Genomic DNA, 16,500 nt, shown 5'->3' with positions numbered 1-16,500 from the left:
ATGATGATCGGCTTGTGAAATTGATTAAACCATACAATCCATGGCGAATGGGGTGAACCAAATGGTGGGTGGTCTACGATGATGGTGGGTGGTCAGTTCGATCGCCCGAATCAACAAAGAACGATGCAGTAGAACAACTATGAACCCGATAATGAGAACAGTGAGCAGTCCGGTTTTGTGGCACCGGTGTTCCGCTTTTCTGTTCCGGTTCGTGTAATTGGAGTTGACCACAGACCGGTTGATTGCGTTCCGTCGGTTACGCCTGAATTTATGCGCTACGCTTCACATTTGTGTCATCATTAAGAAGAAGCTTGTGCTAGTTAGGTTTGCAATTCGGAACTATGCGTCACCCTGATCGAACTGTGTATTATTAATCTAACGTTATGTTGTGCAGTGTTAGTTCATCTTCATTCATCGAAAATCCTTTATCACGCTCACTACCAACGGCTGGGGCGGTGTGTTTTAATTAAAATTTGCCATCTCTGCGTCACCTTCCTTCGAAACATGATTTAAGTGAGCATCCTTTTGGGAGTTATCTAATGCTGGAAAACCCTCTCGAGGATGCTACCGGTAACTCACTAAACGAAGGCGACAGAATCGGGTCACATCGAAAAGCAAACCCCCCCCCCCTTTACCGATGCTGTCAAAATTCAATTTACTTAGCGCGTACCAGTAAAACTTTATGCGCCAGTTCGTGTGATTGGATTAGTTCCGTGCCGTGTGCACGGTACCGTGAACCGTTTTCTGTGTTTCTATCTTTTTTTTTTTGCTTTCTTCCTTGGGGTCTTTGCCATTTCGCCACTCTGTGTGCAGTTTCCATTAAGCTAAACGTATTCACCGTCACTGTTAAGGCTGCATCACTAGACATGAAACATTGGTGAATGCATTTGCGCAAGGTACAGTGCTCAGTAGCATGCAGCCAGCGTTGGACGCGATTCTTCCCATCAAAAACAACGCCTAAGAACTTCAAACCCCACGAAAATGAAGAAAAAGAAACAACGAATTGATTCATGGTACAGCCACCGAAAGAGGCACCAACTGGTTGTGGCAAAGCGTTTTCCAATTCATTCCGTTGCATGTTTACACTGGTAGTAGAATTAATTCAAACCGGGCCTTTCACCTTCACCTGGCTTTACCCACATACTCGCACTATCTCTCTCGTTCGCTGCACTTTTTGCTTGCAAAAATTCTAATTTGCAAGAACACCGTAGACCCAACGTCCCATTGTTCGATAATTTGATTGTACCGGAAACAAGACGGAACCAAATCGATACACTCTCGACGAGTCATGTCGTCAGCCGAACGGCATGCTAAATACTTCCCTCGGGTAGGATAGCGAAACCGAGGTCGAATGGAAAATCATATTAGGTCAGAAACATTCATTCACAGTTTGCTTTCGCCAAGCTCGGGCAAAAAGAATGTTCGATCGGTGAAGGGAACGGAATGAAACTTGCACGGTTTGTTCACCTTCTAAAACGCGATTCGCGCACATTGTTCCCATTTCCGGTGGAAACATGCAATATAGCATTTTACCTTTTTTTGTGTATCCTCTACATCACTAGTGCGGTGGTTGATAAATTTATCGCCCTCACTAAGTCTATTTTATAATATTTCAAGCAAGCACAGGCTTTCTTATTCTACGAGATACGCTTAACATATTTGACGCCGAGATTTTTTTTTATTCACGGAAAAACGGCCCATCCGTATATCTATTTAAGGCCGAGATAAAACGTAAGAATTTGTTTATTAGTATTTATTATTTAAATAATATTTTAACTAACACAAGTTTTGAAAGCAAAGCAAAAATAATGGTAAGAATTCAACACCACCAAAAATTGTGATATCTCAAAATGATAACTTCGGCCCGATCGGACCCGACCTCAAACTGATCGACGACTACGACGACGACGTATTTTGCACGTGATAGAAAAACAAGTTTTACTGATTAAGTTTTTTTTTGCATCAATCTTTCCGTTTATCTCATTCGCGAGGTAACCTTCAGTAACACATGGTCGCCATATCCTATCGATTGTGAGATCCTGTAATACTTGTGAGACACAAGACTTTATTTTGCTTTTTTTAATTATTTAATTCTTATACTTACAATTCTTAGAAAACTTTCCGATTCCAAACTGGTACCGTTACTAAGTCAATCATTGGTTTCCGTTCGATTGTATCTATTTTATCGAATTTCACAACGTATACACTAAAATTATAATAGATATCAATAAACTCCCAATTAGTTTATATCGTTCAATTCTAACCGTAATACTGTTCACTGTATTCATTCATTCATTCAGGAGTTCTTTTTGGAAGAGGCTGCAGTAGTTATAGTTAAACGCTCAGTGCCACGGGATCCCAGAGCACCAGAGCTTCTGCCTTTATGCCACAGCAATCCTTTTCTCGTTAGACGACATTGCTGACATTCTCCTGTCAAGTGGGCATATTTGCTTCCGCTGTGATTGGTTCTTTTGTACCCGCGCGCCAGTTTTCAATGCAACACAATTTCCAACCACAGCGGATTGTTCGTGATTTTTTTTGTCTTTATGCTTTCCCATATACGCGCGATTAACGTCAAGAAAAGCGTCTACACCAACTACTTCATAAGCAGAAAGCCACCGTCAACCGCGGAAAGACATGAAAAGAGCCGAAGGAAAGCAGCAGCAGTAAAAAAGAAAAAAGACGGACTCTCGTTTGCATCACGCTTTCTCGGTATCTTCCCGACAGCGTGAGGCTCGCTAAATGGTAAGCATCCTTCAACATTGCTATGATACTGCTAACACCAACGGTAAAAGGTTACGCTGCAGGCCTGCCGGGACGCTTTCTGTTGCGGATGGCAAATGAAACCAACAGCCGTACAGCATAAAAGCGCAACGGGATGAAGCAAAATGTAATTCGACGCGCGCGAAATGGAAGTGAAAGAGTAAAAATATTTCAATACCACGAGCGTGAGCTTGAATACCACCTAAGTGGTGCTAGTGACGGCCACTTCAGCCAATGCACTCTTTTGCGACCCACAATACATGCCCGTGGCGTGGTCGTCGGTGAAGATGTAGCGCAACGTCTAAAGAGTTCGTGTGTAAAAAAAAGTGCAACAGACCGTAGCCAACAAAACAGCAACACATCTCCCGTGAATGCTACTTCATTCGAGATAAGGTTACAAAAGTAAAGAAAAAGACCAAGAAATGATATGAAATATGCACTGCAGTGTAGATAAAAAGGTACTCTCTCCTTCACCATGCATTCCTGCGATCCTGTGATCCTGCGATTGAAGGACGAAAAAAGGACACCAACCGATTGTGCCAGTTTTGCAAGATTAGATTCACCAGTGCACGTGCAAAGACGTGTGGTATGGTGTAAGAAAAATACATGTTAAAAATTCCCACATACAGTTACGACCCCTTCCAATCGCACCTTGATTTATCGCACAGGGATAGATTCGCTTTTCGACCTAATTGTGGATAGAGCGAATAATTTATTCTGCACACGTGTATCTGCGGATGAAAATGCTTTCACTTACCCGCACACAGAAACCTTTTCGGCCATGGCGTAAGAAAATTTGCCCTTAGAATAGTAAAAAACCAGAATGGTCGAACTCGAAATCCAGTAAGGAAGCTACTCCATTTATGGTAACACGATACAAATGGGGTCTGCCATTATTGACCCTGACCTTACCGTGGAGCTGATTATGATGCAACTGACGAGTGGAAATTGAAGTTAAAAGAGTCAAGAAAAAAAGGAAATAAACAAATCATGACCAACACAACATGTGCCACCGAACATGTGCACTTCAATGTATGTGTGGTCGTGGAGAAGTAAAAATTTGTGAAAAGAAATTGAGAACAAAAAGAAGGAAAGGAAAAAACAGCACTTCAGTATGCAAAAACATGTGGCCGGAGGCCGCAATGAAAGGATGGAAATAAATCCCTCATCAAGGCAGAACCTTCCGGTCGTTAGCATATTGAGATTGGGGTCATTTCAGCACCTGCCACCATCTTGTCCGTTGGTTGTTCGTTGGAAAATATTTTGAGGAAAACGGGAACAAGGGTCAAACTTTTTAAAGCGGACTGTTTCTCGTGCTCGGAACAGCTTGTCGGCTTGAACTGGAAATCGAGAGGTCAAATGACCATTTGTTGAGTTGATAAAAATGAATTCTTGCGGTATGAATAATGGAACTGACAAAATAAGCTTCACATGTTTTAATTGCAAGTTTAATATTTGTATTCACTTGCAGCATTAATGAAGTATTCCAAATTAAAGAATTTGAAGGAATTGGTTTACTCGTTAGGCTACTAAAACAACAAAGTTAGCATTACAATGCCAGCATGTTTCTTCACGAAGAAAATGTTACTTAACAAAAGTAAAATAAAACTATATAAACTAAAAGAATTCAATAATTTGAAAACATTTCACAACATAGTTTAATTGAGCAACTCGTGTGTGTAGTATTCATAAATTGCCATATCACAGGTAGCATTTACAAATTATACATAACTTTTGAGCAATTTCTAGAACCTACATAGACCCGTACGCTCACCAAAACTGAAACACGATTTTCCATTTCACCGAGCATCAGTTTTGCATTCAAACAGACCTGCATTAACTGCACCGGGTTCGCTGAAGTGGAAGCTAGAATCGGTCCGGCAACAATAAATAAGATTCCGAAACCTGCCCCGAGTCCCGCATGACCCGTCGGTCAATCCGCTGCGGAATGTAATGTCCGCTGCACAAATACACCCACGAATACATTCGGTTACACGGCATGGCATTGCAAGGGGGCCCGAAAACGACGGGCCGTGAATTGCAAGTGGTAAAATTTATGCTACCGCTACTTATCTTTCGACATGCAGAGCGCAACCATTTTGCATATGTGGGGGCTGGTTTTTGTTCCATTTCGTTCCAACGTCCGTCCAGTTCGGTGCTTCACGGTTACAGAAACCTTCATGCCACGAGGATATCCCGTACCATTGCGGGCGTTCGTATGGCAGGCGGAAGAAATAAAAATACCACCGGACGCCTCACAAACTGGACATTGCTACCTGAGGCGAAACGAAGGCATTTTTGTTTCCTTTTTTTTCTCTCGGTCTCTTTTTGCTGTGTTGTATTTTCCAGTTTGCCTTCATTCAACTGCAATCCGCAGTTTTTCCGAGCTCGTTTGTCATCGTGAAGGTCACATCCGGAATCGAAATGGAATGAGGCAGGAAAAAGGCAGCTGGAAGATGAAGAGCAAGATTGCTATCAGAAGACATGAACCAGGAGTATGAATGAGGAAAAACCGGTTCTTGCATCAGCAGGATAATGCTGAATGCATTCTTACATCCATTCTTTTGCATACAATCGCGAAGTAAAAGTGTCGGTATTATGAATTTTTCCTTTTGTATTTCTTTTCTGTATGAAAAGAATAGCATAAAATTCTTTCTTTCTTGTACAGAAAATGAGTCTCGTCATCAGTTTTCTTTTCTTATCCATATTCGAGCTAAAAAGTGCTCGAATTAAACATCCACAAGTTAAAGGATGTTCAATTTCAAATTCAAGTATTTATTTTATGATTTTCACATACATAAAGTGTTTCAAATGCTCACTCATTAATACAATATCTTTCTGCTGAGAAACAATCTTCAATAGAAATATTGAATAAGAAAGTCATCGATTTGCATAGTAACAAAATGCAAGATTTTAAGTACAAAAAAAGTGCGTTAAAATTCATAATAGGCTAACGCTTACATAAACATAACGAAAAAATGAAATTAAATGGTAAAGGGAAAAGGAACACTCAAAAGCATTCTAATTTTTAAGCCCATGTAATATTTTTTTTATATTAAAACGAATTTAGCGAGAATTTGAAATGTAATTTCATGATTCGAATACTTTCAATCCCAACCCGAATAAGGTAAGTGTTTTGTTCTAGTGTGCGTTAGGTTATTCATCAAAAAACTGTAAGCTCTAACCACATTTAATCCAATATTTACTGATAATAATTCAGTATAAGATCAAAGTTAAAATCGAATAGCAAAACTGAAGTATTGAGAACTTCAGCTTTACTTATTTCATCCAATATAATTCACCATATTGTCTACTAAACTTCATACTAGACATACAAACGAAGCAAACACCGCTCTCATTCCAAGACCCAACACTAACACGATGACGAACAACCTACAACGGCATGCTGTTTTGGAAATTCTCACGAACATGTATCATGGAATGCTTTTAAAAAATTTGCATTTCATTCTTCACAACCAACCACACCAAATGGAAATGGAAAAGCGAACCGAATCAGCAGATCAGCACTTCTCGTTGAAGATTTAATTGAAACCAGACACTTGGAGACGTCTGGTGCGAATTCTCCGACGGAGGAAAAAAACGGAGGAAAATGATATCCACTTCCACTAGCGTTTCGGACAATCGTCACCAACTCTGGTCGCCGGAGAATAGTGAGCATTGTGCTTAAGACACATTATGCAGATTTTCCCACGATCGTTTCACTGTCTCGTGGGAAGAGGCTAAAGTGTTGTGCATAAAATATTCATTTGATATTTAATCTGGACGCTTATTTTCAACCGTTTGCCTGTCTTGCGATTGGTTTGAACCACACTGAATGGGACAAGCTGCTTTTCGTGGCCATTGCAATACTTTGTTCCGATCATTTGAGTTGCCTTTAAACGGGATTATTATATTTCTTTGCCTTGCACCACAGTGCTGTTTAATTTTAATCAGCCAAAACATCTGTGTGCGAGGCATACTAACGATTAAAAAACAGCCAAGAAATAATGTCTAGAACAATTTTTATTTAAATAATTTTTCCTGTTCGTTGCAAATATAAAAAAGACACATTATCAACTGTAAAAAAACATTTTTCGAAAATAAAAACTTCTTCTCATTCGCATTCCTGAACTCCCGACAGAATGAGCGCTAAAACAAAACCGCAACGACGAACGCACCGAGAAGAAATGCCGACGCAAACAAAGCGCTGTGTGTGGAGTATTGATTTTATTCTGACCCAATTATCCAATATTTTCTGCAACGCTTCTTCGACATTTCACTTCGCATACCATTTGGAACGCCTTGCGTATGGAAGCGATGAGATGAAATCTTTCATCCACCCGGACGAACCTTTCGTCTTTCCTATCCCGTAACGCGTATGTCTCGTCGGGCGAAAGATGAGATGCATGGCGATGATTGATTTTCCCACCCGAATGGATGGTTCTGTGTCGTTTTGAGCCGCTCCAGCTTGTGCAGATATCTTGGGTTCGCCGCTGCCTTTGACAGCTAATGACAGCATGTTCGAGCGGTTTGTTGCGATATTGCCATCCGTCCCATTAGTTTCGTCCTTCATCTGCTCTGCTCTTTTTCCCTTACTCATCCGAGACCGGGACGGGAAAACCCTATCCCCACTCAGCGTGCAAATCCAGCAGAAGGATAATGTTGATGTAGTTCAGCAAAGCCAAAAAAGCACCAAAAGGAACGGAGCGCTATCCGGAGGCACAAAAGAAGTCGGATCGAATGTCATTCAACCGGCACGAGCACGGGAGAACCTCCTTCAACCCTTACTCACTTATCCTAAGCCATTGCAATCCGTCCCAGAGTAAAGGACTTTCCTTTCAGATTGGATTCCGTGCATCGTCCGGTAGCCATGAGATAACTAGCAGTGAGCAAAAGTCTTGTTTCGGTTTACCTTTCAGGCCAAACGCTACCCAATTGTGTTGTTCTGCCTTTGTGCACTTGATCTACCGCATTGTCGTTACCTGAGGCATTCCCGCTGTTTTGACCGCGTGACCGAGCTAGATCTTTTGATGGAACGCTGTGAGCTTTGAGTCTTGATTCTTGCACAAAACCACAGAAAATTCGACTGTTTTCTTATACCCTTGGCCAATGATGGAACCGCAAAAGACGGGATGGAAGATGATTGCTTTAACCTCAAAAAACAACCGGAAAAGCTCATACGGTTGGCAGATATGAATTTATCGCTAGATAGCAAACAAAAAATGCGAATACCCGGACCAAGAACCCCAGTACCAGTTATGAAACCCCGCTTCTTCTACTTTCGATTCATTGCCATTCCAACAAAACGTCTTGGCTTCGGTACCCTTCCACACTGCAATCCGCACAAATTCCGCACCGCCATTTCAGTACCTTTGGGTTTGAAAGGAAAAGCGACACTTTCACTCCACATTTCCGTTGGCGCTTCTCGTCGAAACAATACTGCGCATGATTGTGGTGGTAGTGATGTGTATGTGGGGCGCGTGACAAAGAGAGACAAAAAACAATGCACCACAAACACACACGAAGATAGCGGCCGGCACACAAGGATGACACACGCTACGTGGAAAACGGAAACGCAACTGCCCCCGGACAAAGGACAAAGAAAACTTCGGCGAACGGTAACCGGTAACCCGGGGTGAAGTGTCTTTGCGTGTGAAGAAAAATTGGTCCACTTCCTGCGGCGGATTCTCAGCGCACGATTCAAGTCCCTTGCCTCAAAGTTTGCACCAGATTCCACTTCCGGGTTCAGACTTTAGCGATAGCTTTTTCTCCAATCAAGCGTTAAGTGGGATGGGTAGGCGAAAGCTCCCAAGAAGTGCTCATCTGCTCTACCATATCGGTCGGTACTTTCCATCATGGGACACTATTTGTTTAGGATTTTACGCTCCGTTAACGTTTCATTGTCGGGAGCGTAAAAGTTAGTGTGTGGGACCGTCGCCAGAAGGCGCTATTGTACCGTTGCGCTTTTACGCCATCCCTTGTGCGCTGTGTTCGCCCGGTCAGTGTGTGGCTGAATGTGGGGCTGTACCATTTTCCTGTGACGATAAGCCGGGCTAAGCTCGTTAGCTTCTTGGGTACACTTCCAGTTTAAACTTCATTCACGCTGCGAAGGATTTGAAGGGCCACAAAGATGAGAATGTTTACACGAACTTCACACCGGCAGTCATCCGTTATGCTCTACATTTACAAAGTTTTACGAACGGCAGAAGGTAGGTTTTGGTTTTCTCCTGTGTGGTAATACCCGGAAGAATAATTTTTCGTTTTCCGCTACCGTAAGGACACTGTTTGTACATGTAGTCTATCTTAATGTAACCTCATCTGAGGGGTGTTTTGGGTTTTTACACTATATTTACGTTTATCTTTTAAAACATAAATAGAGACTGCTATTAAATGTTGCAAGATCAAGTTGAACCGCTGTACATTATTGTTGGCTGCATATATATAAATATTTCAACAATTCGCCATTAGTCTGGAATTTCATACATACCACTTCTGGACGGGCTAATTACAAGAAATAATTTCACGGATGCTTAATGAACCATTTTCAAAAGATATTAGCCCATAAAGATGCTTTCATCTTCCAAAGACGCGTCGACAGCTGTCCTCCCACGAAACAAAAGGCTCTCTGTTCAGAATGAGAACAATAAAACACGATCCTTCATTTGCTATTAAATTTATCACCATTCTTATGTTTTTCTTCGTAAGTTTAGTCCAATGCTATGGAAAAACGAATCCTAAAAAAACACTATCCTCCTCGACACTATTGTTTGGGGTCGCGAGCTCCATTGTTTTCGAGTTTTGCGTCTCACATGGAGCGCCGGCAGCGTGAAAATAATAGCATTACCATTTAAAAAATGGAACGCAATTGTCTTAAAATAAATAAAAAAATATTTAACACTCCACCTAAAGTCACTTTAGTGTGAAGCTTAATTTATACATTCTTTAGTGTTACCACTATTCTGCTGCTGTTCGGTTCCGACTCACACTACAATTGTGTGCACCCGTCGATTGTCGCACGGTGTCACCACTGATGCCACCGGTTTTTGGGTTTCCCTTGTCGAATCTCATTTTTGGCGGTGTCGATTTTCCCATTCGTTGTCCCTTTCTGTTTGGTAAAACTGCAGTAGAATAGTAGAGGAAGGAAAAAAATCGGAGCTACCCAGCGTCCCCGTTCTGGGGGTTTGGATTAAGGATAAGAGAGTACAATGCACCGCGAGCGATTTGTGTCAAATAACCAGGGAAAAACAATTTCCCATTGATGATGCATGGCGTGAAAAAAGCGACAAAAGCATAGCGCCCAGAAAAAAAAACTATGATCGAAATGGCGAACAATGAACGTGGTTCTAGCGTGTCCACGACCCAACCGTGACACTTGATGACGAGACAGGAACTGGCAAGCCACTGCAAATGGAAGGTGCCAGAACGGAAGAAGTGTCACTTGACGTTTGACAGCGAAGGGAAATAAATAAACTGTGCAATAGTCTGCCTTTCGGGGTTTTTTTTTTGTTGTTATTTTGCGTTTTGATTTACCAAAGCTCTGTAGCGTACCCATTGCCCATTTTCTCTCTTACCAGCTTAACAGCTTTTGTTTTCCCACGGCGTGCAAAGATAGTTTCCATTCTGTTAGTTTTTGTCACCAATAATGGGGCGCGTTATAGTAGAACGGTTGATTAATTAATCAGCTTCAGTGAGTGTCATAATCCCTGGTGCTGAAATATGGTCGAAAGGACACCGCTATGACGTACAAAAAATACAAAAACTGAATGAAATATCACAATAAGTAGACTAGAGAAAGATAGTTTGCATCAATGTTCATAATTTTGAGTGATATATTTTTTTAATTAACTTCTTTTCAGACATTGAAGAAAGTTTTTCGCATTATTATTTGCTTTGCTTATTTTGATTGAATGATAACTAATGCTCGTATGTAATATATTAATCATTGATAAATGATTATTAATGAGGTAATTGTAAATAATGGTTGATGTGATGTTTGATTATTCGTTTCACGAACAAATAAATGTTCTTCATTTTAAATTTGATCGTACAAATTCCATTTTCTCTACAAGTTCCTTCCCAATCATCAATATCACTACCGTGTTCAGTTGGGTCAAGTAAAATCAGATGTTCTGCACCCATCTGAGTCCAATGTGAATTCGTCTGCACAAGAAAAAAATACCAGAATCATGGGCGGAAGGATAATTTTCCAATTTATCAACTTCATTTCCCACGGCCCATCTAACCGATGCTGACGGACTTCAGGCACCTTCTGCCTCATTTGTCAACGCGGTTCAACGCCCACCCGCTACCAGGCGTCTCCATTTACGCTTACAAATAACTTTCGACCGTGGGCTATGTTGTGATTTTGTTGTTCGATTTTCCTCAAAACGCACACATACATATGCCCGTAAAATATCTGATCGTTCAATCGATCATCGCTTTTTGCTGCGATTGTTGCTCAATTTACAATTTTACAGTTCAATTGATTCGGATAACAACCGGTTGCGACTTTTGCGCCAGATTATTCACCGGGAATGGTGATTTGTTTCGCAGCGATGTCCGAGGACATATTGGCAGAGATAATTCAGCAATCGGAAAGAAAATGAAGATAAATGAAAGTTTTACGTCAATGGAATACGAGAAACGATTTTCGATTGTACCACATTAAATGCTGTTTGCTTGATTTTTGGACAAACTTATTGTGTGTGTAATGGAAATGGCTGAAACGTGCCGGATGAACAGTTTATCTTGGTTGTTTGTTGAATTCAAACAAGATTTCACCTAAGTTATAGAATGGGGCTTAATTCATTTGCGAAGGAAATGGTACTCCATAAGTTGAAATAGACACTTTCAACATTAATCAGTTTTACGCCATGAACTTATTCCCTATTGTTATTGCGGTCAATTTTAACCTCACTTCACTTGATCGTTGTTGCCTCCATCCTTGAAAGCTTTTGCAAAAAAAAAACACTGCATGTTCCGACAGGACGGTCTACCAGCCCACTGAATGCAGTCCAAGCCGGGTCTCGGAATGATTTAACCGACATTTCAGATTTTAATATTCTGAATTATTTTGTTTGGTCTTACATGTTTTTGAAGCGGAACGAATACAAAATGAGTCACCGTTAAAGAAGTTAAAGAAAACAATTCTGAAAATTTAGGAAAAAATCCGAAGGCAGTTTATGTGTATGTCACTTGCGACGCATTTGATAAATATTTGAAATTCGTAAAGAAGTGCAAGAGAGGGTTGTTCTAAGAGAATTGCCGTAAATATTGCTGTTGAACATAGCCTTCGAGGAAATAGTTTCACTCTTTTCTGGAACTAAAAATCTTTCGTGGTCTTGGCAAACCAATACCACGATCTTTTTGGCGGTCACATCATCGCCATTACTACAGCTCCTCTATTCACGTGGAGGATCTAAAAAAATTTTGTGGCCTAGTTTATACGGTAACATGACCAACACATCGGTGCCTAGCAAGTTAAACAGTAAAAATTATTTATCTGCATTACGCGACAACTCTGCGATCGAACTGACAATACATACTCTCGCCAATATTAAATATCGCATAATCATGATCAGGCTCTACTGAAACGATTTGTAAAACAACATAAACGAGCATCCTTGCATCTTACGACAATTTTTTAAAAGATTCTCGAATGAAGGGTCACTCAAGTGAGAAACTCTTAACCAAACCATCCGGTAAACGTACGCGTTCGAGCAGCTGTAAATTGAGCACTCTCTATTTCCCACGTCAGTTTAACATCAAACGAGTACTTCGTTGTATTGCTTTTCATCACATCATTTCTTCCAGCATTTTTTCCCATCTAAAAATGATCCAAGTTCACCGAAGCTAGAGTGAAAAACAAACGTCGAAGTATTTCGTTGCTGTATCCTCGCTCTATCGGGGAAATTTTACAAAAATATCAAGATGTTGGTCTTTGTTTCGGTAGGTTCTTCTACTCTTCTGTGTGTTGACGGGATTTTCCATCCACTGCTATCTACCAGCATTGTGGTTCAGCGTTTTTTTTTGTTACTTCCTTCCAAATTCTTCTCCCTGCTAAGTGTAACAAAGGACTGAGCAATACCAGCACTGTTGCACTTGCAACTGCTACGGTAGAGTGCACTTCCGGTGGGCAAAGTGTTTCCTTTTGCTGCTTTTCCTTTCAAATTATGGAAACTTGTTTCGTGTTGGAACTTGTTTCGTGTTTTTGCATCAGCACTAATGTGTTTTTTGTTACGTTTTGCTTCACAGCATGCATGTATCGTTTAAGCGTATTACCACATTTTTGCATGAAGGGTTTCCCTTTTTATCAAATGGAGTAGAATTTACGAGTTTGGTTTTGACACAAAAAATTACAAGCAACTTTTGGATTCTTGTATCGTGTATTTTACCGTCGATGGCAAAAAATCCCCGAAAATAGATTTATGCACACCATTTTTTTATTTACAATTGATTTATTATTACGCAAGAGATTAAAGCTTTGCATACGATAACTTAGGTACCATTTTTCTTTTCAATACATGAAATTTCATTACCGCTTATTGATTGCAGAATGATTAATAACTCACTACATAAAAGAAAAATTCTCATTTGTTGCCGGCTACAAATCGTTCCCTAGCACGATGGTGCTGTTCGTTGCCATTACACACTAACAAATAGACATACAAGCAACTTCCGGTTGTGCTTAATAAAATTCCTTATCAATTTATTGACCCCATAAAACAGCTTATCAATAGACGCTACAGCTGACGGCACGCAAAGTTCGTGCGTGGAATATGCGTCGGGCTGTACACTTCTCAGACGTGCTCGTGTTTCTCCCTTGCTTTAGCTGCCATTCATCATCGTAACAAGCCCTAAAACATGGGTAGCCCATTGAAGGGGTACCGTCCTCATTCCCAAGGCACGTGTTCGTCTAGTCCTGGGCCTGGCACTACTCCTTTGATTCGTCCCAAAAATATTACCACCAATTTCCGGTCGCCATAGCACAAATCACGACCAATCGGTAACACAAACACCGATCGGCTGCTCGCGAACGGAACTTGCAATTCCGGTCATTAGGTTCCCAATATGCCATAATGCCCGGTCGCCCATTCGGGAAGGAAAATCAATTCCACGCATACTCTAGCGTGTGGGACGCTCGAATACGGTTCTTTTCCCTTTATGTATTTCTAGTGTTTCGAGGGTACAGAACAAGTTGGAGGAAATCTTATTTAATGCTTCTTGAGGTATGGTACAAAAAAATAGGCTCGTAACATACGCACGCCACATGGCAACGAAGGCACGAGTTAGTACTAAACGGAATGCCTTCTTTTTATATGTCTATTTTGCCTTTACGTACGCAGCCACATTCTTGGAGACAAAGCCCAAGCGCTTCCATGGGACATACACCACCGGTGCAACCGATGGGGTAAATAATGGGTCGTGTCGTTCATGTGTGGAAAGGGGAAGAATTCAAGCTAGTTTTTTTTTATTATTGTTATTCTTTACTCAACCAACATGAAATCTTTCATCGATCGTTTGCTTTTGGTGGAGGAATATTAGACACTTAAGCGTTGCACATACGAACAAATTAATTCCTTTTTATAGCTATATATCTTTGGGAGGAAAAGATCTCCCGACACGATGCATTTTATATTTTCAACGTTGTTTATGTAGAAAATAGGTTATTCTAACCTAAAAAAACCTATTTTGCTCATTAATTTCCCAAATAAAATCATGTAACCCGATTAAACTGCCACGAATTCTATGGTTGTCCAGCCAACGCTCACCTTCGCGCAAACACGCTCACGGAACGAATCTTTTTCGCGTCCCCGCAAACCATTCGGACCATGCGATGCTACAAATTATTTCTTATCAAATATCAATTATGTACACCCTCCAAAGCGATCGATTCCGGGCCCCATTCCAACATGCGGAACCACTCATCAATCTCGGCTTACTGGCGCAACGAAACGTGACAAGCAAATGATAGGGCGCCTCCATTTAGCGGCTGCCATAATTTTATCGATTTGGGGGTTTGGGATTGGGGCTTTTTTACGAGACGGATACAAACACCATTTTGTTAAGATGGGGCGGGTTGGATGGTGCGGGACTGATTGTATCGTAAACATAATCTACCCAAAGCGAACTACATGTTCATGGTACACGGTTTTGCATTATTAGTATAGTGGTAGTAAGGAATCAGCATGGCGATTTGCATGCTTGTCGTGTCGTGTTAGAAATTCAACTCACACACTCATGCACAAAACATAGATTACCACATTTTATGGTCATTGCTATGCATTTATTCATTTCTGTCCCAAAGTTACTAATCTGTCAATTCGTTCAATTAGTACGCAATAAAAAACGCGTTACAATAATGTTATTCAATTGCAATTCCCTTCCCGAAAGTTTAACAATGGCAAGACGTTTTATTATCCATCAAAGTCGCAGCAGGACGATGATGAAAATATAGACGAAAAAGGCTCACCGTTTGGTCACATTTCTTTCACTCCTTTGTTTAGTAACGTGTGTCCTTTTCTTTTTGTGTTGCGTTGTAACGTTGCGCACATAAAAGCTCATTTCAATCGTAAACGTTTCAGTTATTATACCACAACACTTTTCAGTCCCTTCAGACGCACCGTCTTCAAAAGATAAATATTGGAATAATAAAAGGAAAGAATTCGTCACTTTAACGATTTGCATGATGTCCATCGGCATAAAGAAAGCTCCATTGTAAGTTATCAACTTCCAGTGGGATGGAATTATTTTTTTTTACGTCCTGTTGGCCATTTTTGTCGCAATAATTCTCCCAATTACCTCCAATTACCTTTTGTTTAGGATTTTACTTCCATTTAACAACCGGTAGCTCTGTGAGAGCTGCTTAATTTGATGGACATTTTTAAAGTCATTTGATTACAGGTGAGTGAGTAAAATTAAATAAAACAACTTTTGATATCCCAGTAATTCGATAATAAGTAAAAGAAAATAAGAAATTGTTTACTTACTAAAATGTCTGAAATTATATCTAATGATATGTGAATCGTCTAATAACTACAATAAAAAAGTAAAAATATATTCTCCTTATGATTGTTTCATAACCAGTGAACCAAGTAATAGCACTTAGTCCAATAAAAAAAAACTCCAAACTTTTCACCATACATCATCCGCCGCATTGGTAAATGCCTTTCGTAAATCATTCTGCATTGCTTTACGAAAAACTTTGTCCCGCAACAGCGCCATCGGTGAAAAGCGACGCAAGTCCTTTGTAGCAACAAAAAAGAAGCCAGAAAATAAATAACACCGTATAAGCGCAGTTGTTGTATCAACTTGTTGAAAATGCGTAGCGAGCAATCTCAGCTACTCTCCGAGGACACACACAAGACATCAACGCTTTGACGCATCGTTTGCGCGTGCGAGAAAGATACAGGACAAGCTCTGGCGCACGATTTATGCCGCACGATATTCGGCATCATTCGCTCACCCGTTTCTGCCATAAAACCGTAGCCGGATTTCCGACGTAATTTAATTAATTATATTTTATTACTATCTCTGCTGCCTCGAAACGCTCAGCGACGTCGTTTCCGAGGTTTCACGGGGGTTTCTTTTTTTGTGTGTGTGGCTTCCTCCCCTTTATCACTCTTACTCACGTACTCTTTTCGGTTTTTACTTTGCAGAGCTCGTCCGGTTTGCTGATACAGCGGAAGAAAAGAGTTTCCGTCACGGATCGCTAGCATCAAGGGCTCGGCGCGAGTT

This window comes from Anopheles marshallii, chromosome 3 (assembly GCF_943734725.1).
Source record: "Anopheles marshallii chromosome 3, idAnoMarsDA_429_01, whole genome shotgun sequence".
Classification (NCBI taxonomy): Eukaryota; Metazoa; Arthropoda; class Insecta; order Diptera; family Culicidae; genus Anopheles; species Anopheles marshallii.
This window is presented reverse-complemented; position numbering follows the sequence as displayed.